This window comes from Sorex fumeus, unplaced genomic scaffold (assembly GCF_029834395.1).
Source record: "Sorex fumeus unplaced genomic scaffold, SorFum_2.1 ptg000005l, whole genome shotgun sequence".
Classification (NCBI taxonomy): domain Eukaryota; kingdom Metazoa; phylum Chordata; class Mammalia; order Eulipotyphla; family Soricidae; genus Sorex; species Sorex fumeus.
The window spans coordinates 7602101-7624281 of record NW_026606062.1 but is presented as its reverse complement, the minus strand read 5'-3'; the positions used below and the strand labels follow the sequence as shown (position 1 = coordinate 7624281).

General features: G+C 52.0%; 1 pseudogene; it reads right to left on the bottom strand.

Moving 5' to 3' along the window:
- Nucleotides 1-12299: 12299 nt before the first annotated feature.
- Nucleotides 12300-22181, bottom strand: part of LOC130030221 (40S ribosomal protein S25-like) — a 25683-nt pseudogene continuing 15801 nt past the window's right edge.

Here is a 22181-nt window from a genome sequence, read left to right as displayed (position 1 = left end):
CCACGAGAACGGTGGAGCCGACAAGGAAACAGCTGCGTCCCAGAGAGCTGGAACTCAAGAGAGAAAATCCATGGTTCACGGTGTTGGAAATTTAGACAGGACGGGAGCGATAGTCCAGCAGGGAGGGCGCTTGCCTTGCACATGGTCACCCAGGCTCAATCCCCCTGCACCCCATATGGCCCCCAAGCCCACCAGCAGGGATCTTTGAGTGAAGAACCAGGAGTAAAGCCCTGAGCACCTCTGGGTATGGCCCCCAACAGCAATTTGGACTGGGCAAGTCATCAAAAGAGAAAATGGAAAAGAGGCCTGGCCTCTGTCCCGGGCTCCTCAAGCCTCTTCTAGAACACCTGCCGATAGGGCCACCCCCCTAACAAGAGAAACAACGAAAATCCCCGTTATCAGGGGCCGGACTTGGAGATTACCCAGTGGCTGTGGAGCCCGCGCTTTGCACGATGAAAGAAAACAGCGTCGGTTGTGGGTATTTTACCACAGTTGGGAGGGGGAGGAAGCAGGTGGGGAACCTTTAGGCCGTTTGTGTTTGTGTTACATCATTTGCCGTGAGATACGGGTGCAATGCGGGCAGCTGATGAGAAGTATCCTGTCCGTCCTGCCGCGTGCTAGAGTCGGAACATGAGGGACTGGTCCTTAGATGGCCTGTGTGCCTGATGTCCCCCACCCCTGGTAAAGAAAAGAAAAAACAGGTGCTGGGAATGTTGGACATCTGCAGGTGTGGTCTGGGGCTGTAGGCCTGACTGGGTTCAATCCCCAGCACCACACGGTCCTCTGAACACCACCACGTGGAACCCTTTTTTGGTTTGGTTTTGGTTTTGGGGTCACCCCTGGCGGTGCTCAAGGCTTGCTCCTGGCTCTGCACTCAGGGATCACTCCTGGTGGACCATACGCGGTAGCAGGGATTGAACCCAGGTCGGCCCCCTGCAAGGCAGCACCCTCCCCTCCGTGCCTCCGCTCCAGCCCCCACGTGTAGCCCTGGAGGGTTCAAGCACCTCCAGGTGTGGTTCTGGTGGTCTCCCCAAGCATCACTGGGCATCCCAGCAGCCGCAGTATACTTGTGCTCAGGTATCAGACCTCTGGTCCAGTTGCACAAGTACCACCAAGTACCGCCAGATGTGGCCCCTGAGTGGCCTGAGCACTGCTTGGGAGCGATCCCTCATAGCCAACAAAGCCAAAGACCCAGAAGAGAAAAAGCAGGTTACCGTTCTTCCTGGAGAAATAGCTAAGAGGAAGAAGAACCTCCGGCTCCGGGCACATCTCTTTGATTCCACTGTTCTTCCTGCATTAACATATGCCTCAGAGACCTGGGCCCTACGCAAACAGGACAAGAACGCTATTCAGGTCTCCCAAAGAAGAATAGAAAGAGCTATGCTTGGAATATCACGTTTCACTCAAATGAGAGAAAAAATCCGGAGTTCCAACATCCGTTGACAATCAAGAATCAGGGACGCTGTCTCGTTTGCCAAGGTGTCAAAAATCAGATGGGCTGGTCACGTAATGAGATTTAAAGATGACCACTGGACTAGAGCCGTTACCAACTGGATTCCACGGGATGTCAAAAGACCGCGTGGCCGCCCACCTACCAGATGGTCAGACTTCTTCATCAAGATCATGAACGATCGGTTTGAGGCTCTTCATGTTCCTAGAGCGAACAGACGCTATTGGGCTACACTAGCACGCGACAGGGACAAATGGAGACGTTACTGGCGCCCGCTCGAGCAAATCGACGATTAACAGAAAGTTAAGTGATTAAGTGACCGTTCTTCCCGGGGGACGGGGATCCTTTGGAGCAACCTGGGAAATGGGTTAATGGGGAACCTGGGGGAGCCCAGCCTCGGGGGAGCCTGGCCCTTGAGACTCTCTGGACTGACCCCACATCTGCTCCGTGCTCCCCTCGGCCAGCCGCTGGCCAGGCTGCTGAGGGCTGCTGTCTGTACACCCCCAGAGCCTTGCGGGAGCTTGCCCAGGGCCCATGCGCTCTTGCATGTGGAAGACGGTCCAGTCACTCTGGGCTCAGCCCTGGGGGTGGGGGGCTCTTTGCCCGGGTCGGGCAGGGCGGCATTCTCTGGACACCCCGGGCCTGTCCCCCAGACCACGAGTCTGCAAATCCTGAAAAACCTGGCTCCCCTGGGTGGCCGCCTCCCCTCCCTGCCTCCTGACATGCAGCTCCTGCCTGGCTGGACCTCATGGGCCCTTCCAGATCCTTCCAGACTCTTCGTTCCTGAGGGGGGCGCTCTCGCCCCATGCCAGCCTCACGGGTTTGCCTTTAGCGGGCTGTCCTGGCTGAGCTAGCTCGCCCTTGCCAGTCCCTTCCTCCCCACTCACCTCCCAAAGAGAGCCCGTGTCTGGCCAGCATACCATCCCTTAGGTCAGTATTTCCAAAGGCGACCCTCAGAATGAGGGTCAGGGGAATGAGACCCATTGCATTTACTGGGTTCTAATAACATGACATTGTTCTAAAAACACCAAACATTAGCCAAGCGGCACAAATGCTGGCCGACTTGGACCGTGAGTATGGAAAGGCCGGACTACAGCTGAATCTTACGAAGACAATGTTTATGAGAAACAGCCTCGTTCCTGATGCTCGATTCACTATCAACGGAACGACCATCTCCGAATGCAACAGTTATATATGCCTAGGTCGAGAAGTGAACATGATGAATGACCTGGCATCTGAGTTGCGCAGAAGGAAGAGAGCAGCTTGGAACACCTTCAAGAATGTCGAAGAAATAGCTAAGAGGACGAAGAACCTCCGGCTCCGGGTACATCTCTTTGATTCCACTGTTCTTCCTGCATTAACATACGCCTCAGAGACCTGGGTCCTATGAAAACAGGATGAGATCGCTATTCGGGTCTCCCAAAGAGGAATTGAAAGAGCTATGCTTGGAGGATCACGCTTCACTCAAATGAGAGAAAGAATCCGGAGTTCTGACCTCCGTGGATGGTCAAGAATCAGGGACGCTGTCTCGTTTGCAAGGTGCTGAAAAATCAGATGGGCTGGACACGTAATGAGATTTGGAGACAACCACTGGACTCGAGCCGTTACCGACTGGATTCCACGGGATGTCAAAAGACCGTGTGGCCGCCCACCTGCAAGATGGTCAGGCTTCTTCATCAAGACCCTGCCTGAATGATCGGTTTGAGGCTCATCTGTTCCTAGAACGAACAGAGGTCACTGGGCTACACTAGCACACGACAGGGACGGATGGAGACATTACTGGCGCCCGCTCAAGGAAATCGATGAATAACGGGAAGTCAAGTGATCAAGTGACCCTCAGAATGTTCTAGAATCACCCTTGTTTTGCTTTCTTTAGGATTTGGGTTTTTGGGTTTTTTCTTTTTGGGTCTCACCCAGTGAAACTCAGGGGTGACTCCTGGCTCTGCACTCAGGATGTCGGATGCCGGGGAACGGACCTGGGTTGTCCGCATGTAAGGCCCTATCCACTGTACTATCATCGCTCCGGCCCCTTCTTTGGGATTTTGGAGCTGGAGGTAGGTCTCAGGGAAGAAAGTTGCAAGGAGCCCTTCCTGCCCTGTGTCTGCTCAGGAGAATCTGGGGTGCTGGCCCCTGGGTGCTGGCCCCCTCACTCGGCACACTCTCACTCTCCTCTATTCTTGACTTTTAGTGAGCCCACAGCTTCCTCTGTCTGGGGAAGACTGAGCCCATTCCCTTGAGAAACAAACTGCTTTAATTTTGGCTTGGCATCCAGGATGTGTATATTCAAGTAACAGAAAAACAGGACGAAAGACGCGGTGGATCAATAAGGAGTGAAGCCAACCATTAATTTTTTTTTTTTAGTTTCCGCATCAATTAGTTGATCAACTACTTGATTGATTGTTTGACTACTTTATTCTTTGTTTATTTTTGGTTTCCGTTTAACTGTTGTTTAACTACTTCATTTTTTTTTTTTTTTTTTGCTTTTTTGGGTCACACCCGGAAACACACAGGGGTTACTCCTGGCTCATCTCATGCACTCAGGAATTACCCCTAGCGGTTCCCGGGGGACCATATAGGATGCTGGGAATCGAACCCCGGTCGGCCACGTGCAAGGCAAACGCCCTACCCGCTGTACTATCACTCCAGCCCCAAACTACTTCATTTTTGATGTCTGTATTTAACAATGGATGGTTTAGCTAACGGCTTTTTTTTGGGGGGGGAGGTCACACCCAGCGATGCTCAGGAATTACTCCTGGCGGTGCTTGAGGGACCATATGGGATGCGGGGGATTGAACCCTTGTTGGCCGCGTGCGAGACAAACGCCCTACCCGCTGTATTATCACTCCGGCCCCCTAGCTAATGACATTTTTGCTTCTGTAAACTAGCTTGCTTACTTAGTGAAATTCTAAGATGTGGTTTGACCCTTTCAGAACTTTGCTTTTTCCTGTCAGGGCTGCCCCTCTCATCCAGGCGGGCTTGAGAGACCAGTAGCTGGTCAGCTAATAAAGACTCCTTGATTTAAGAACAAAACTCTGGCTTTGTGCAATACTTTGGGGTGCCTGCCTAGCCTGTAACAGTGTCCCCCAGCTCACTTGTGAAGGTGCTTCCTGTGTGAGAGGGGTCTGGGGGGGATGGGGGACCAGGCCGCAGCTCCCATCCCTGGCAGGGTCCGAACCCCATGTGGGGGGCTCCAAGCTAGAGGTCCCCCATAGCTGGGACGGCCACGTGTGTGGCAGGGCCCTGTCGGATTCCGGCCAGATATGGGCCCCTTCCCCCTGCCAGGTTTCTCGGTCTGTTGTGGGGACTCTGAGTGACAGGACCCCGACGTTTCTGCTTGACTCACAGGTAGTGTCCACTGCTTAATATTTTCTTTCTTTCTTTCTTTCTTTCTTTCTTTCTTTCTTTCTTTCTTGTTTTTGTTTCTTTCTGAGCCAGACCCAGCAGTGCTCAGGGCTTACTCCTGGAATTACTCCAGGCAGTGCATAGTGGACCCTATGGGGTGCTGGGATTCAACCTGGGTCGGCCACGCTCAAATTAAGCACCCTCCCTTCTCTCCTCTCTTCAGTTCCACTCTTTTATTTATTATTTATTTAATTTTGTTTGTTCGGGATTTTTGGCCACATGCTGCGATGCTCAGGGGTTACTCCTGGCTCTGCATTCAGGAACCACACCTGGCAGTGCTCGGGGACCATATGGGATGGAACTCTAGTTGGCCGTGTGCGAGGCAAATGCCCCACCTGTTGTACTGCTGCTCCACACCCTTTTATCTTTCAGCGAAACTGTTGCTTTGCCCTGATCTCGTTGCTTGTGAGGTCGGATCTAGCCTGCCTCGCAGCCTGGCGAGCGCCCACCGGAACCCAGCCCGCCGCATCTCCCTCCACACACGCGCCTTCTCCACTGCCCTTCCTGCAGCTCGGTTCTCAGAACAGCAGATTTTATCAGGACTTTCTAAACCCCACGTGACAGTAGGGTGCACTGCTTAATAATCACTTTCATTCTGTTTCCTTCTTTTCACCCCAAGAGGCAAGAGAGAGGTTACTGGGTCAATCTCAACCTCCTGTATCCCCTGGGTGTGACCTCTGAGCACGCACCACATGCTGACTCCCCCAGACTAATGGACAGATAGAGGGAATCTGATTTTGGAAACACGGGGAACCTTTTCTATAGCCTAAAACTCCTTAGCCTATGATCACGATCACGACCATCCTGTTATTCGTCAATTGCCTCGAACAGGCCCCAGTAATGTCTCCTTCGTCCTAGCCCTGAGATTTTTTTGAAAAGTGCCATATTCAAGGCTCTTTCAGGGTGAGGAGAATGAGACCCATCATTGTTACTGGTATTTGGCATATTGGGGACGCCACGGGGAGTTTGCCAGACTCTGCCGTGTGGGCAGGTTACATTCGGTAGCCTGCCAGTTTGTCCAAAGTAGGAATGGGATAATAAGATGTCGGTTCCAGGAGCTGGGTTTTATAGTCTCTGAGTCTTGGCCGTTGATGGGATTACACGGTGCCAGGGGGCCAGTTGGTGGGTGTGACCCCCGCCTACTGGAATTTGGAGGATCTGGGTGGAGGATGCTCAGCCCCGATCCGAGTAGGCTTGGAGATCTCAGCCCTGGGACCTGCATGCCTTTGTTTCTCTGCCGGTACCTTCATGCGTGTGGAGAGTGGTCACAGCATGGTGGTGGCTGGTTCTGGAGGTCTTTGGCTGCCGGAGCCCTGGTCGGGGCAGGGAGGGAAATTCAACCTGCTCCCCTTAGCCTATGAAAAAAACTTTTTTTTATATTGGACAAAGCAGTTTGGGGGAGAGACCACGGGGGCAGAGGAGTCCAATAAGGGCTGTTTCTGCGGGCCAGAGTGATAGTACAGTGGGTAGTGTTTGCCTTGCATGTGGCTGACCCGGGTTTGAGTCCCAGTATCCCATATGGTCCTCAGGAGTGATTCCTGAGTGCAGAGCCAGGAGGAACCCCTGAGCATCGCTGGGTATGGCCCCAAAACAACAAAACCAAAAAGGCTGTTTCTGCCCCTACATTCCCTTGGACATGTGCAGATGTATCTGGGGGCTTCTTGTCTTAGTATCCCACCCTGTCCTCAGCTCTCAGCCACAGGGCACTCACTCAGCCAACAAGTGATGAGCATTGTACCAGCCTCTCTACCAGGCTGATGGGGCCTGGGCATGCTGGCAGGAAAGCGCTCTCAGCTGCATCTCTGCAGGTTGGGAGGAAGGGGACTCTGTGGCCGGGGGCAGAGGGTGGGCGCCATTCAGTTTGCACGGTGTCACTCAAACTAAACCCAGGGGAGGAGAAACGAACACAGAGCAGGCGCGGGTATGGCGCCCCACGCTCACGGAGGCCACTCTGGGCCCCGGCTGCCCTTCCTGGAATTCAGTGTGGAAAGGTCCTCTCAGTTCTTCCTGGTCTTTCTTGGCTTGACTGGCCGAGGTTCCCTTTGTTTCCATTTTAGTTCATCAGGAGGAAAGGAAGTATACAGCGTGAGTAAGATCCTCATGCAAGGAATGACCTGCCTTCTCTGTGCCTTAGGCTAAGCGTGTTTGTCCAAAAGGGTCACTTTCTAAGCTTCCATGGAAGTGGATCTTTTCCTAAAAGGGGTGTGCTGGGGAGACCTGGGTTTCCTTAGCTGTCACGCAGGAGTTGGAAGATGGGCAAATGGACTAGGACTGGTCAGTTGCCACTGACTACCGTGAGTTCAAATTGTGGCTGTGTTTGGTGGCCGAGAACCGTTCCGCTGCCCCACCAACAGCAACGGGAGAACGAAGGAACGAGGGAATGAAGGAACGGGGCCATAGGCTAGTTAGTAAACAGTGACAGTTTATTCTAGTCTCACAGCCTAGTTACACAGAAATCGTGACGGGTCCATCAACTCTTTTTGGGTCATGACAGAGTTTGCTCCATGACTGTGCTCTTAACATTATGTTTCTTCTGGCGCTTAGCCTGCCCCTTTTTGAAACCAGGGTAGCTTGCGACTTGCCCTGGGTCCATCCTTGCCCCTTGCTGGGACCCTCCTTTTGGGGGTGTTATGAAGAAAGGGCAATTGAGGCTTAAGTCAAGGAATATGATGGGTGCCCAAGAGTGAATGTTATTCGGAGTCAATTAACTCCCATGTTACAAAAACACAGCATCAACTGTCTTCTTGTCCATACAAAAAGGACATTGCTAAACCATGCAGAGGACATAAAGGAAAGAGAAAAGCAATATAGGACTAGGAGTGCCTGATGGAATTGGGTGTGCCTCAGGAGCACTGTTAGCGGGAGTAACTCAATAAACCTAAGCTCCCTTTGGGAGCGGTAAGGACAAACCAATGTGATGCGACAGACTACCAGAGAGGCTTCCTGGTAAGGTAAGCAAGAGCACTGAACTGGGAGTGAGCCGTATCATCTTGGACAAATGATTATTTGACTTTTCCTTAAACATAGCACAGCAGTAGGGCGTCTGCCTTGCACGCGGCCGGCCTGGCCGAGTGGGTTCGATTCCTCCGTCCCTCTTGGAGAGCCCGGCAAGCTACCGAGAGTATCTTGTCCGCACGGCAAAGGTTGGCAAGCTCCCCGTGACGTGTTCGATATGCCAAACACAGTAACAAGTCTCACGATTGAGACGTTACTGGGTCTGCTTGAGTAAATAGATAAACAACGGAAGGACAGTGCTACAGTGTTAAGTAACTGGACACGATGGGTAAAATCTGCCGGTGAAATGGAGCCCTCTCCGGGATGCGGATGCCAGTGGAGGCCATCGGGGAGCTGTGCCACCTCCCCCAACTCCTAGGGGTCGGTCGTGGAGTCACCCCTGGGGGGCTTTGGGGCATGATACCCGAGTGTGACGCCCAGAGTATCCAACTCCGCCTACTGCACCACGAGCTCGGGCCACAGGCATCCAGAACGTGTCCTTATCTCCAGCCCTGCGCCAGCAGCATACAAAGAACATGGATGTGATGATACATGGACTGGAGAGACTTCCTTCCTTCTCTCCCTCCCTCCCTTCCTCCCTCCCTCCCTTCCTTCCTTCCTTCTCTCCCTCCCTCCCTTCCTCCCTCCCTCCCTCCCTCCCTCCTTCCTTCTTTCTTTCCTTCCTTCCTTCCTTCCTTCCTTCCTTCCTTCCTTCCTTCCTTCCTTCCCTCCCTCCCTCCCTCCCTCCTTCTTTCCTCCCTCCCTCCCTCCCTTCCTTCCTTCCTTCCTTCCTTCCTTCCTTCCCTCCCTCCCTCCCTCCCTCCCTCCTTCCTTCCTTCCTTCCTTCCTTCCTTCCTTCCCTCCCTCCCTCCCTCCCTCCCTCCTTCCTTCTTTCCTTCCTCCCTCCCTCCCTCCCTCCCTCCCTCCCTTCCTTCCTTCCTTCCTTCCTTCCTTCCTTCTTTCCTCCCTCCCTCCCTCCCTTCCTTCCTTCTTTCCCACTCTCCCTCCCTCCTTCCTTCTTTCCTCCCTCCCTCCCTCCCTCCCTCCCTCCCTCCCTCCCTCCCTCCTTCCTTCCTTCCTTCCTTCCTTCCTTCCTTCCTTCCTTCCTTCCTTCCTTCCTCCTTCTGTTTTTGTGCCATGCAGTGCTCAGAGCTCTGCACTCAGGGTTCACACCTGGTGATGCTCATAGACCATCCGGGATGCCAGGGATCGAACCTGGGTCGGCCCCATGCCAGGCAAATGCCCTCGCCGCTGTCCTAGCTCTTCAGCCATGATGACTGTCATTTCTCAACACACATCCTCTCCCTCTATGAGTGGAGCACAGACAGTGCCCAATCCTTTGCCGCAAGAAGCAGTTGCCGAGAAACATCTGGCAGGAGGCCGGTGTCCGTCAGGGTGAAGAGGGACCAGCTGGAAGGGGATCTCTTGGGGGCAAGAGAAGCACCAGCTGCAGCCACGTTGTCTCCTGGTGCCGGAGAAGGAGCCTCCCCTGTCGGATAACATTGGTTTGTCCTTGCTCCTCCCACGGGGACCTTCGGTTTACTGAGTTACACCCACCACAGTGCTCCCATCAGGCACTCCCAGTGCTCTGCGTTTATCTTTAAGCTCTCGTTTGTGCTCTGCTTCTCCTGTTAATCACTTATCCCCAAATCAGACCCTCTAACTTGTAATGTCAAATTCTTTTGAGGGCTCTGGATTTTGTGTATATAAGTGAAATATTGCTTCTCTCTTTCCTTTATATCCTTTGCAGAGTTTATTTTAGAGAAATGTTCTTTTTGTGCAGGCACAGGAAGACAGCCGTTGCTATGTTTTTATGACATGGGAGCTAATTGACTCTGAATAATATTTGCTCCTGGGCATCCGTCATATTTTCCTGACGGAAGTCTCAGTTGCCCTTACTTCCTAACACCCCCAAAGGAAAGTGTTAGGGTCCGAGGTCGATAATCTCCCCTCTCCGAACCACACAGAGTCCAGCCAGTAACTCAAAACACAAGCGGAGTTTATTCAAGCCAGCGAGCTGGGGTCAAGCTCTCAGGCACGCAAGCCAAAGCAAGACCCCGAGCAAGGGGATGCTTTAGGTCATGTAGCGTTACAGTCCGTGCTTACAGATTCAAAGAAAAACCGTTAGTAAAAATGTAAGTTTCGGGGCTGGAGCAATAGCACAGCGGGTAGGGTGTTTGCCTTGCAGGCGGCCAACCCAGGTTCGATTCCCAGCATCCCATAGGGTCCCCTGAGCACCGCCAGGGGTAATTCCTGAGCGCAGAGCCAGGAATAACCCCTGTGCATTGCCGGGTGTGACCCCCCAAAAATAAGAAAAAAAAAGAAAAAAACGTAAGTTTCATGACTCAAATGGAAACATAATTTCAGAGAGTACAAACAGTTACACATTGGTTATCTGGACATGTTCCAGGAGGTTCTGTGGCCCCTCCCCCCGCCCGCGTCAGGGTGGCTACTGATGTTTGGGTTACGAAACTATTTGCCAAGGCCGAGTTTTCAGCCCAGATGTCCTTCCCTTGCAGATGGTCAAGGAGGGAGAGAGCAGGGTTGTCTATCTGTGAGAGAGGAAAGATTGCTCTATGCAACAGTGAAAGCTACAGTCAAGAGAAGAGATGTTAACCCTTTCCCAACCAGTTCGGACACACGAGTCACAGCTCGCTCATTTTCATGGGGCTGGTGCTCCTGCCCGTTTGCAGGTCAGTCTCCAAAGGCTCATCCTAACCGGTTGGGCACCAACTGTATCCAAGAAAAGGTCCCAGCGAGGGACACGAATGGGCCCAGGGAAAGCAGTAAACTATGCTGGCATTGAAAAGGGAAAAAACTTAAGCACCATAAGAAAAATAATAAGAGCACGGTCATGGAACAAACTTTGTCATGACCTGAAAAGAAGTAACTGAATAAGGACCCTGCTGGCATTAGGAAAGACTAACCTGGCCTGAGGGCTATAGTCTGGGGTACACAGTGATATGTCCCCAGGAAAAGCCACGCTTTAAGCTTAATATGTCTCTTACTGTGTTCATACAAAATGACTACGAATATTATAAGAAGTAAATTTAACATGATTGTTTAAATGAATAACTAGCTAAGGAAGGAGAAAGCAATCTGCCCTTAAATGGAGTCACACCCTTAGTGGATTTCCTAGTAATCTAGAGTGTGGAATCCCCGATGAGATTGTCTTTGAGTTAATCTCCCAAAAGAGCTTCCCCTGAAGGAGGGGCTTTACATCCGTTTGTTGTTATGGTAATATGCAACCACACCTATGTGTCCCCCCACCCTTCTTGATCTCTATGCAAGCCAGCTGTGAGACTTGAATCAAGGGTCACAGATTACCAACCAGCCTGTGGTCCCCTTCCTTTGTTTGTCCATCCCTGTTGGCTGACCTGGGGAGGCGGTTCTTGGCCACAGAATGCACCCACACTTGAACTTACTCTCCCCACTACTGGCTTCCAGGAACAAGGAGGAGTAGAGGAACATGAGGGCCAGGAAGAGCTGGGTGCAGTCTGTGTGTGTGTGGGAGCCTTCCTGTCCATTCAGCACTGCACGATTTCCCAGCATCCCAACACCCCTGGGAGAGAACCCTGAGCACGATGCCAGGAGCAGCTCGGAACCATCACATGGTGTGGCCTCCTAGCAAATACCTGAAAGCTGTCAGCCAAAACCAGAATAAAGACAAATACCTATAGGATTTCGGGCTAGAGTCATAGCACAGCGGTAGGGCGTTCGCCTTACAAGCGGCCAACATGGCCGACCCGAGTTCGATTCCTCCGCCCCTCTTGGAGAGCCTGGCAAGCTACCGAGAGTATCTCGCCCACATGGCAGAGCCTGGCAAGCCACCCGTGATGTATTCGATATGCCAAACACAGTAACAACAAAGTCTCCAATGGAGACGTTACTGGGCCTGCTCGAGCAAATCGACGATCAATGGGAAGGCCTTTACCTTTTACTTTTACCTATAGGATTGACGGCAAGGCCCTTTCAACAAATCTGCATTTCATGGCCAATAGTCACAAGATTTTAGGCAAAAAAAAAAAAAAATCTAAAAAAAATTTGTTTGTCCAGTGCAGAGCAACTGTACAGTGAGTTGGGCACTTTGTGCCATGCTGACCTTGGTTCAATCTCCGCTTCCCCAGATGGTTCCCTGAGCTCACCAGGAGGGATCCCTGAACACCACCATGTGTGGCCCTTGGGTGTGACCATTACATATATATATATTTTTTTTTACTTAAAAAAGTTTTATTTGGGGCTGGAGAGATAGCACAGCGTGGTAGGGCGTTTGCCTTGCAAGCGGCCAACCTGGGTTCGATTCCCAGCATCCCAGCATATGGTCCCCTGAGCACCGCCAGGAGTAATTCCTGAGTGCAGAGCCAGGAGTAACCCCTGTGCATCGCCGGGTGTGGCCCAAAAAAAAGCCAAAAAAAAAAAGTTTTATTTTTCAAAATGTACTGTTAGGACCTCCTTAAGCATTTTCCCCTGCAGCTGGGGCACCCCCAGTCTTGGTATTTCTGGTGTAAATTACTTGAGCTTTGGGAATGAAACCATTTTAGTGAGCCCTTTACTAAGGAGTGCCTGAAGGTCCACCCTGGTCAAGAACCCCCGAATCTTCAGCATCTCAGACACAATAGCTGGGGGGTATAGGCCTATGGTTGGGGACTTCCTTGCAGAGCTTGTTGTGGGTGGCTTTGCCAAATGAGACTCAGTCGTTGAGCTCATCCCGACCTTTGCCTTTGAACCACTTCATTTTGGCCTTGCTGCTGGGTTTGTTCACTGGGTCTTTGCCTTTCTTGGCCGACTTTCTAGCATCTTTTTCTTGTCATCCTGGGATGCATTTCGAAAGCTTGGAGGGAGGCAGCTACCTCCAGAACCTTGCTAAGATATTGAACAAAAAGCTATGTGAAGCTTTAAAAAAAAATGAGACTTTATTTTGTTTTTGGGCCACCCAGGAAACAACATTTTGTGGTGAAATACAGTTGGTGGCATGTAAAAGGGATTCTCCTTGTAATGAAAGAAAGATTTGAAGGCTGGAGATATAATAATACTAGAGTTGAGGTGCAAGCCTTGTATCCCACAGAACCTGGCTCAAATCCCACATGCTTCTGAGCACCACAAGCCAGGAAGAGCCCCAAGCACTTCTCGTTGGGTCCCCAAAACCCAAAACTTATATTTCAAAAGTCACAAATTAAATATTATGGGGCCGGAGCGATAGCACAGCAGGTAGGGTGTTTGCCTTGCACGCGGCCGACCCAGCTTCGATCCCCAGCATTCCATATGGTCCCCCGAGCACCGCCAGGAGTAATTCCCGAGTGCAAAGCGAGGAGTAACCCCTGAGCATTGCTGGATGTGACCCAAAGAGCAAAACAAAACAAAAAACAAACAAAAACAAATTTAAATATGTGTGCACACACACATATATATATATATATATATATGTACGTATGTATTTGCTTTGGGCTGGAGCAATAGCACAGTGGGTAGGGCATTTGCCTTGTACGCAGTTGACCCGGGTTCCATTCTTCCACTCCTCCCGGAGAGCCCGGCAAGCTACCGAGAGTATCTCACCCGCACGGCAAAACCTGGCAAGCTACCCATGACATATTCGATATGCCAAACACAGAAACAACAAGTCTCACAATTTGCTGTGAGACGTTACTTTGTGCCCACTTGAGCAAATCGATGAACAACAGGAGGACAGTGCTACAGTGCTATAGTATTTGCTTTGGGGTCACTCCTGGCTGTCCTCAGGGATCACTTCTGGCAGTGCTCAGGGCTTACACCTGATTCTGTGCTCAGGGATCATTCCTGGTAGGGCTCAGGGGACCATATGTGGTACTGGGGATCAAACCTGGGTCAGCCACTGTAGCACTGTCCTCCCGTTGTTCATCTATTCGCTCGAGCGGACACCAGTAACGACTCCATTTTGAGACTTGTTGTTACTGGTATTGGCATATCGAATAGGTCAAGGAGAGCTTGCCAGGCTTTGCGGGCGAGGTACTCTAGGTAGCTTGCCAGGCTCTCCGAGAGGGATCGAAGAACCGAACCTGGGTCTGTTGTGTGCAAGCCAAACGCCCTACCTGCTGTGCTACTGCTCCAGCCTGGGGTCAGCCATATGCAAAGCAACTGTATTATTTCTCCAACCCCTACAATTTGGGGGAAGGGGAGGGGGGTTGCGCATGTGTGGGGCTTCCTCCTGGTTCTGTGCTGAGATCATTCTGGGGGTTTCAGGGAACCATATGTGCTGCCGGGACCGAACCCAGATCAATCATGTGCACAGCAAGTGCCTTAAAAATTTAACTATCTCAAACCAAAGCACAAAAAATTGTAAGTCTACAACTTTAAAAAAAATAAAATAAAGGGAAAAAAAAATTTAACTATCTCACTGAATCCAATTTTTTTTTCTTTTTGGGTCACACCCAGCCGATAATCCTGGCTCTGCACTCAGGAATCACTCCTGGTGGCGCTTGGGGGACCATATGGGATGCTGGGAATCGAACCCGGGTCTGCCGCGTGCAAGGCAAACGTCCTACCCGCTGTGCTATTGCTCCAGCCCCACTGGTCCCAATTCTTGATTGTTTTGTTTTGTTTGGGGGCCACACCTGGCGGTGCTTAGGGGTTACTCTTGGTTCTGCACTCGGGAATTTCTCCTGGTGGGCTTGGGGGACTATATGGGATGTTGAGGATTCCCGGTTGGCAAGCGCCCTACCCACTGTACCATCCCTCCAGCCTCTGTAAAAAAAAAAATTTTTTTTAAACAGGGGTCCCCAAATCCGTCTATGAGACATTGAGTCCGAGGCTGTGACACTCAGACCTGGAAGTTATGGGGCCATCAAGGCTCCACCCGGCGCACCTGGTGGGACGGTCGAGCGACCCAGGTGCACCCGAGCTCGCAGGCGCGCGCGCGCCGGGACCGCGAGCGCCGCCCAGCACGCAAGCGCAGAGTGCGCTCCAGAGCCCGCCCCGACGCGCGCTCCTCCCGCCTCCTCCCTGGGGTCGCGCTTCGGGATTGGCTCGGAGGAGAACGCGGCGAGCGTTCGGATTGGCCGAGGACGATCGCGCGGATACCGTCGCTCCCTGGACGCGCGCGGTGCCCAGGCTGCGCGCTGGACGCGTGCTCGGCTCCTTGCGTGTCCCTGCCCCGCGGCCAGCACCGCGCTGGGCCAAGCTGGGGAAGGTGGTGCTAAGCGCTTCTGGCGTGAGGATCCTTGTTTGGGATGTAATTCAGCCGGACAGAGCTGCCAGCTGCTCCCTGGACAGAGCCCTCCGTCTGGGCAGGTGCTTTGGCGATGCGGATTCGGACCCGGATGGAGGTTTTCTCTCAGCCCCGTGCACTTGCGTTTGAACAGTAGTGGACTCCGTATTTCAGAACGTTTTTTTTTTTCTTCGAAAACTTAAGGGGAAGGCAGCTGAATGCCTGAGAGAGGGAGAAATTCTTGGCGAACTTGCCCCTTTCATCTTAATTTTTTTTTTTTTTTTTTTTTTTTTTGCTTTTTGGGTAACACCCGGCGATGCACTCCTGGCTCTGCACTCAGGAATTATCCCTGGCGGTGCTCAGGGGACCATATGGGATGCTGGGAGGGCCGCGTGCAAGGCAGACGCTCTACCCGCTGTGCTATTGCTCCAGCCCCTCGTCTTAATTCTTGCTGCTGTACCTCATGCTTGTTTGTTTGGGGGCCACACCCAAAGGTGTTCAGGCTCTCCTGTGGGCTCGGCACTCAGGAATCACGCCTGCTGGGCTTCTGTGACTATTTGGGGTGCTGAGGATCAAACGGGGGTCTGCTGCATGCAAGGCGTGCACCCTAGCCGCTGTGCTATTGTTCTAGCCCCTTGTCAGTATTTTTTAAGAATGATGTGCTCGAAGAATGAGAATACTGAGTCATGAAGATGCTCAGAGTCAGGAAAGTTTGGGGCCGGAGCAATAGTACAAGTAGGGTGCTTCCCTTGTAGGTGACCCAGCTTGGATTCCTGACAACCGGTATGGCCAATCTGAGCACAGAGCCAGGAGTAAGTCCAGAGCATCACCCGGTGTGGCCCCCAAAATAAAAAGAAGTTTATTGAAAAGTAGAAGAGAAAGAAACTTCTTTAGGTTGGAGATACAGAAACTCTTATTCTCAGGAGGAACTATGTAGAGGATCATTTGTTTCCTGGGAGTTACCTTGTTAATTTTTTATTATTATTATTATTTGCTTTTTGGGTCTCACCCGGCGATGCACAGCGGTTACTCCTGGCTCATGCACTCAGGAATTACTCCTGGTGGTGCTCGGGGACCATATGGGATGCTGGGAATCGAACCCGGGTCGGCTGCGTGCAAGGCAAACGCCCTACTCGCTGTGCTATCGCTCCAGCCCCAATGCCTTGTTAATTTAGAAACTTTTGTATTGCTAAGATTAAAATCTTGCCTTGTCACTTAGGCTGGTAGGGACTGTCTGTTTGGGATCTATTTGAGTTACATATTTGACCAACTGCCCAAGTGATTGTAGTTCCCAGGAAGCCCAAGTCCTGGGATGACTGAATTTTCTCAGTCTCAGGAATTTGCAGTAGGCTGGGGAGAGTCTCTCTAGGCAGCTGGCAAGGGGAAGCAGAAGCTTCCTCTTTCGAAATCAGGATCCAGAAAAAAGTCATTCCATTGCATTGCTTAATCCGAAGAGGGGATTGCAGATGCTTTGCAACTAGTTTAATGAAGTTTGAAAGCAGAGAACTGGAGACAAAATTCAGGAGAAACTACAGGGGAAGGAAGTGGTGGAGAAGCTGGGAATGACCTTAAGTAGCAAGTCTGGGAAAGGTGGAAAGAAGACTCTTAACTGGGGGTGGGCGAGAAGCAGGTAGGATTTAAAGCTTGCAAGATAAAGGGGCCTGGGAAAGAAAAGCAGGATGTTTGAAAGCCTTATCTTTTAGATTTTCCTGGGTGCATATCCTGGGCAGGGAGCAGGTTCTTCAGGAATTGCCCTCCAGGGATTTTCTTTTCAGCTTACTAGCTCTTTGAACTGTCTTCCAGCTCTGGACCCAGTCTTTGGATGTAAGACTGAGGCCTTGTCTTACCTCTGGCCTCGCCTTTGGAGTAGCATATTTCTCCTGTATGAAGTAAGGTTTATACAGGAATCTTTTTGTTTGTTTGTTTGGTTTTTTTTGCTTTTTTTGGGTCACACCCGGCAACGCACAGGGGTTACTCCTGGCTCTGCGCTCAGGAATTACCCCTGGCGGTGCTCAGGGGACCATATGGGATGCTGGGAATCGAACCCGGGTTTGCCGCGTGCATCGCAAACGCCCTACCTGTTGTGCTATTGCTCCAGCCCCTATACAGGAATCTTTGGCAAGTTCAGCTTTGTTTCACCCAAACTGTAAATGCAATAGCAAAACAATACAAATCGCCCCTTTTTTCAGTTTCTCCCTTTCTTTCCTGGTGGCTTGCCGCCACCTAACCTGACTGGGGCTTTTTGAGCTTCGTCAGGTATGTCCCGAGCATTCAACTTTGGTGGTTTTTTGTTTGTTTAGTTTTGTTTTGGCTTTTTTGGTTCACACCTACTGATGCGCAGGGGTTCCTTCTGGCTCTGCACTCAGGAATCAACTCTGAGCATATGGGATACTGGGGATGGAAAGCACGTTGGCTGCGTGCAAGGCAAATGCCCACCCCACTGTACTGTGTCTCTGGCCCCCAAAACATTCAACTTTGTGTTCATTGATTCAGTAGCGTATGTTTTGGATTCAATGGGCTTGCATGGTGTTTATTATGACGCGAATTGCGAACAGTGCTCATAAGCAGGTTTGCAAAGTAGCATAACTAGGGCTTAGTACAGATGCAACACAACTCATGGGCACAGAAATACCAGGGCATCTCGTGGTATTTTGGGGTACCTCGCCGAGGGGGATGTGCTTGCCTTTTCAGGGGCATCGTGGTAGTCCTGTTTGGATTGGAGACCCACTGGTGGTCCAGCCACGGATTATTATGGAGCAGACACTTTAAGAAGGCAGCAGCCAGGGCGCTGGAGTGATAGCACAGCAGGTAGGGCGTTTGTCTTGCATGCAGCTGACCTGGGTTCGGTTCCCAGCATCCCATATGGTCCCCTGACCGCGCCAGGAGTAATTCCTGAATGCAGAGCCAGGAGTTAACCCCTGTGCATTGCCGGGTGTGACCCAAAAAGCCAAAAAAACCCAAAAAGGCAGCAGCAGGCTGGAGCGATAGCATAGCGGGTAGGGTGTTTGCCTTTGGCCAACCTGGGTTCTATTCCCGGCATCCCTTATGGTTCCTTGAGCACCGCTGGGAGTAATTCCTGAGTGCATGAGCCAGGAGTAACCCCTGTGCATCACCGGGTGTGACCCAAAAAGCAAAAAAAAAAAAAAAGGAGCAGCTGCGCCCTAACATATTCCACTTTTGTTTTCAGTGTTTTGGGGGTCACGCCCAGCTGTTCCTGGCTCAGTGCTGAGTGCTTGGGGGTCACTCCTGGTGGCACCGGGGCTCCAGTCATGCAGTCCTGGGGACTGACTGAAACCAGGGCTTCTGGCATCTAGCCCTGTGAGCCAACTCCCCAGTCAGGGAAGTTTCCTGTTGGTTCACGTGCTAAGACACCCTTAGCCTGTAGAGCGGCTGCCTGCCTCTTAGCAGACTGGGGGATACGTCTGCAGATCAACCCCGTTGCCCGGGTGGGGCCCCCTCCTTTGATGTGTTTCCCGTTTGCAGAGAGTTGGGGTACTAAAGGCGTTGGGGCCCCCTGAGGAAAGATGATGTATTTCTTTTTTTTTTTTTTTTTTGCTTTCTGGGTCGCACCTGGCTATATACAGGGGTTACTCCTGGCTCTGCACTCAGGAGTTACTCCTGGCGGTGCTCAGGGGGCCATGTGGGATTCTGGGAATCGAACCCGGGTCGGCCGCATGCACGGCAAATGCCCTACCTGCTGTGCTCTCTCTCCAGCCCCAAGATGATGTATTTCTCAGGCTGTAGCTTGCTTACCTAGAGAGACCTAGACTCTTTCCTTATGAAGGCGCTTGCCATACGTTTGGCCAACACAGGTTCGATCCCCGACACTGCATATGGTTCCTTGAGCCCGGCCAGCAGTGACCCCTGAGCATCGCCCACCCAGAATTCTGATGTGTTAGGTCTAAATGAAGACCAAGAATTTTCCTTAGACAAGGGTGCGGGTGATTGCACAGCTGGGAGCACTCTTGTTCAGGTGGGAGCCAGCCTGCTGGTGTGGGCAGGTGTCTGACCCAGCGTCGCCTTGGCTAGCTGGGGATGCGGGAGACATTTTCTCCCTATGACTCTTTCTCCTCCAGGCATCCTCCATCAGCAGAGGGGGAGGAAGATGCTTCTGCTCCAGGGAGTGAAGCTGGGGAAGACCCGTCTCTGGGTTCTTGGGTTTGCTCCCAAGTTCAAGTCACCACATGGACCAAGAGCTGTGGGACAGGCGAGCACGGTGTTGCCCGTCAGCCCAGCCTGCCCTTTCCAGGTGGCTCTTGAGAGAAGTCCCTAGAAAGACGCCACCCCTCATCTTGGCTGGTTCTTCAGCCTTGGTTTCTGCCCTGTGGGCACCTGGTGACTGATGCCTGTTGTGAGAGAGACCAGAGGTAGTTTCTCTCCTTGGTAGTCACAGGGGTTTCTCTGTGGAATTCCCCTCAAAACAAAGTCTCTGCTTTTTTGCTTGGGGGGCACACTGCAGTGGTCAGGACTTACTCCCAGCTCTGCACTCAGGGGTCACTCCTGCCGGGCTCAGGGGACCATATGGGATGCCAGGGATCGAAGCTGGGTCCACCATGTACAGGGCAAACACCCCACCCGCTGTACTATCCATCTGGTCCCCAAATCCTCTGCTATTATTACTGATTCCTTATCTTGATGGACTTTATCAAGTCTTTACATTAGTTGCTTCAAAGCAGGGATTCCTGTGGTTGGAGTGATAGCACAGTGGGTAGGGCGTTTGCCTTGCTTGCGGCCAACCTGGCTTCTATTCCCAGCATCCCATACGGTCCCCCTGAGCACCGCCAGGAGTAATTCCTGAGTGCATGAGCCAGTCGTAACCCCTGTGCATCTCCGGGTGTAACTCCCCCCCCAAAAAAAAAAGCAGGAATTTCTAATTTTTGTCATTAAAACACAAGATAGCGCATTTGAAATTATTCTGAATAAGGGTCCAAATGGCTGTGCCTTTCCTTAGGTGTGCGGGCTCTCAGATCTTGGAGCAGTTCCCTGGAAAGAACAATGTTTTGTTTTGCTTTTTGGGCCACACCCAGCAATGCTCAGGGCTCACTCCTGGCAGGCTTCAGTGGACCCCAGTGGGGTGCTGGGGATCAAACTCGGGTCAGCCTTGTGCAAGGCAGACTCCTACCCCTTATGCAAGGCAGACTCCTACCCAGGGTGCAGTGTCTCTCTCCAGCCCTCCTGTCTTTCTCCTCAACAGGTGCCTGTGTTGGGGGAGGGGACGAAGTCGGGCCGAGCACAGGCTTTGCACGCGGGAGCCCCCGGTTCAAACCCGGCCACCACAGGGGCTCCCGTGAAGCTGCAGAAGTGGTCCCCAAGCAACCTCCAGGTGGGGCCTCAAAACTGAAAGGGGAAAAATAGGGCAGATTTGTCTGGGGGCAAGTGATTGGGCAGGCTCTTTCCCTGAGTCTGAGAAAGTGGTTGCGTTTCCAAGGGCCAGAGGAAGGGGAAGTGCTTGTGGTGGGGCGGGGGTTGGGCTGGGGGCGGGGGGGCCACGGGGGAGATCCGGGCAGCCGAAATCTGCTTGGCGATGGGGGAGGCTGCTGTGGGGTTCCGGGCAGGGCCGTTCTTGGTATGTTCGAGAATCTGACCGAGAAACAGATGAGGGAGTGATTAGAGCAGGAGCCGAGGACTTATCTCGCATCGCGTGCAGGTCTCCCCAGGCCGTGGCCGGGACATGAGGCCACAGGGCAGCTGGCAAGCGCCCAAGGAGGTTAGATGCAGGATGCCGAGCATTTTGCATCTGACAGACTCGGGGCTTGCCGAGACCTTAACGATTGTACGGTGATGGTTACTCTTATGTCTAAAGTTCCAGAAGGACAATTCAGGCCCAGTTCCTGTGATCCTGGTCTGTTCTGCCCAAACAGCTGGATGGGTCTGGTCCTTCTGCTCGGTGATGCTCACAATGCTATGATTTATGACCTATTTATTTGTCTTTGTCCAGCTCCTAGGATGAGTCACCCAGAGGTTCTGCTAGTTTTCCACTTCTCCTAATTTTACCACTACACCAGAGTGAGCATAGAGCGAGGAGGAAGCCCTGAACACAGCTGGGTCTAGCCTCAAAGCAGAGAAACAGAAAGATGACTTTTTTTTTTTTCTGGTGTATTTGTCTCCATCAAAAGTGCCGCCCCAGAGGCTGGAACAATAGCACAGCGGGTAGGACATTTGTCTTGCACTCGGCCAACAAGGGTTCGAATCCCAGCATCCCATATGGTCACCTGAGCACCACCGGGAGTAATTCCTGAGTGCATGAGCCAGGAGTAAGCCCTGTACAACGCCAGGTGTGACCCCCCCCCAAAAAAAAGTGGGGCCCCAACGGGCTGGAGTGATGGGACAGCAGGGATGGTGCTTGTCTTGTGTGCGATTGACCCCGGTTTCATCCTCAGCGTCCTATGTGTTCCCCTGTGCCCACCAGGAGTGATTTCTTAGAGCAGAGCTAGGACTAAGCCCTGAGCACCGCTGGGTGTGGCCAAAAAACAAAAGTGGGAACCGAGAGCTAGAACCAGAAAGCTCCAGTTTCAGGAGCCGAGGGAGGAAGCCTATTTCTGTGGCAGTCAAGAATGTTCCAGGTGCGGGCTGGAGCTATAGTACAGCCACCCAGGTTCGATTCCCGACATCCCATATGAATCCCCGAGCACCACCAGAAATGATTCATGAGTTCAGAGCCAGGAGTAACCCTGAGCATTGCCGGGTGTGACCCAAAAAGCCAAAAAAGTAAAAACTCCAGGTATTTGCTAGGCAGAATCAGCATGGCAGGACACTAGCCTCTGTGCCACCTCGCACCAAGCACAGAACCACCCAGAGACATGGAGGAGAGACACACAGTACCTCTTCACAGGGTTGAGGAGAAAACTCTGGGTTTGAAACAAGCTGGCTCGCTAACAAGTCAAGATCCTTGGCGCCACCAGAGACAGCATCTGCCCCCCTCGCGCTGACTGGAAATATTGTCCCACACTGCCCCCTACTTACTGTTTTTTCAGGGCGTTGATGGACACTTTGAGGTGACTGAGGAACTGATGAACTTTTCAACCTGGGTGCACAACATCCAGAAATGAATTTTTTTTTTCTGACTACTCTCAGTACAGGAAAAGAATTGTGTTGAGGAAAATCTGAGATTTCTTGTGCACAAACCCCCCTCCCCGCCCCCGCCAAATGGTCATG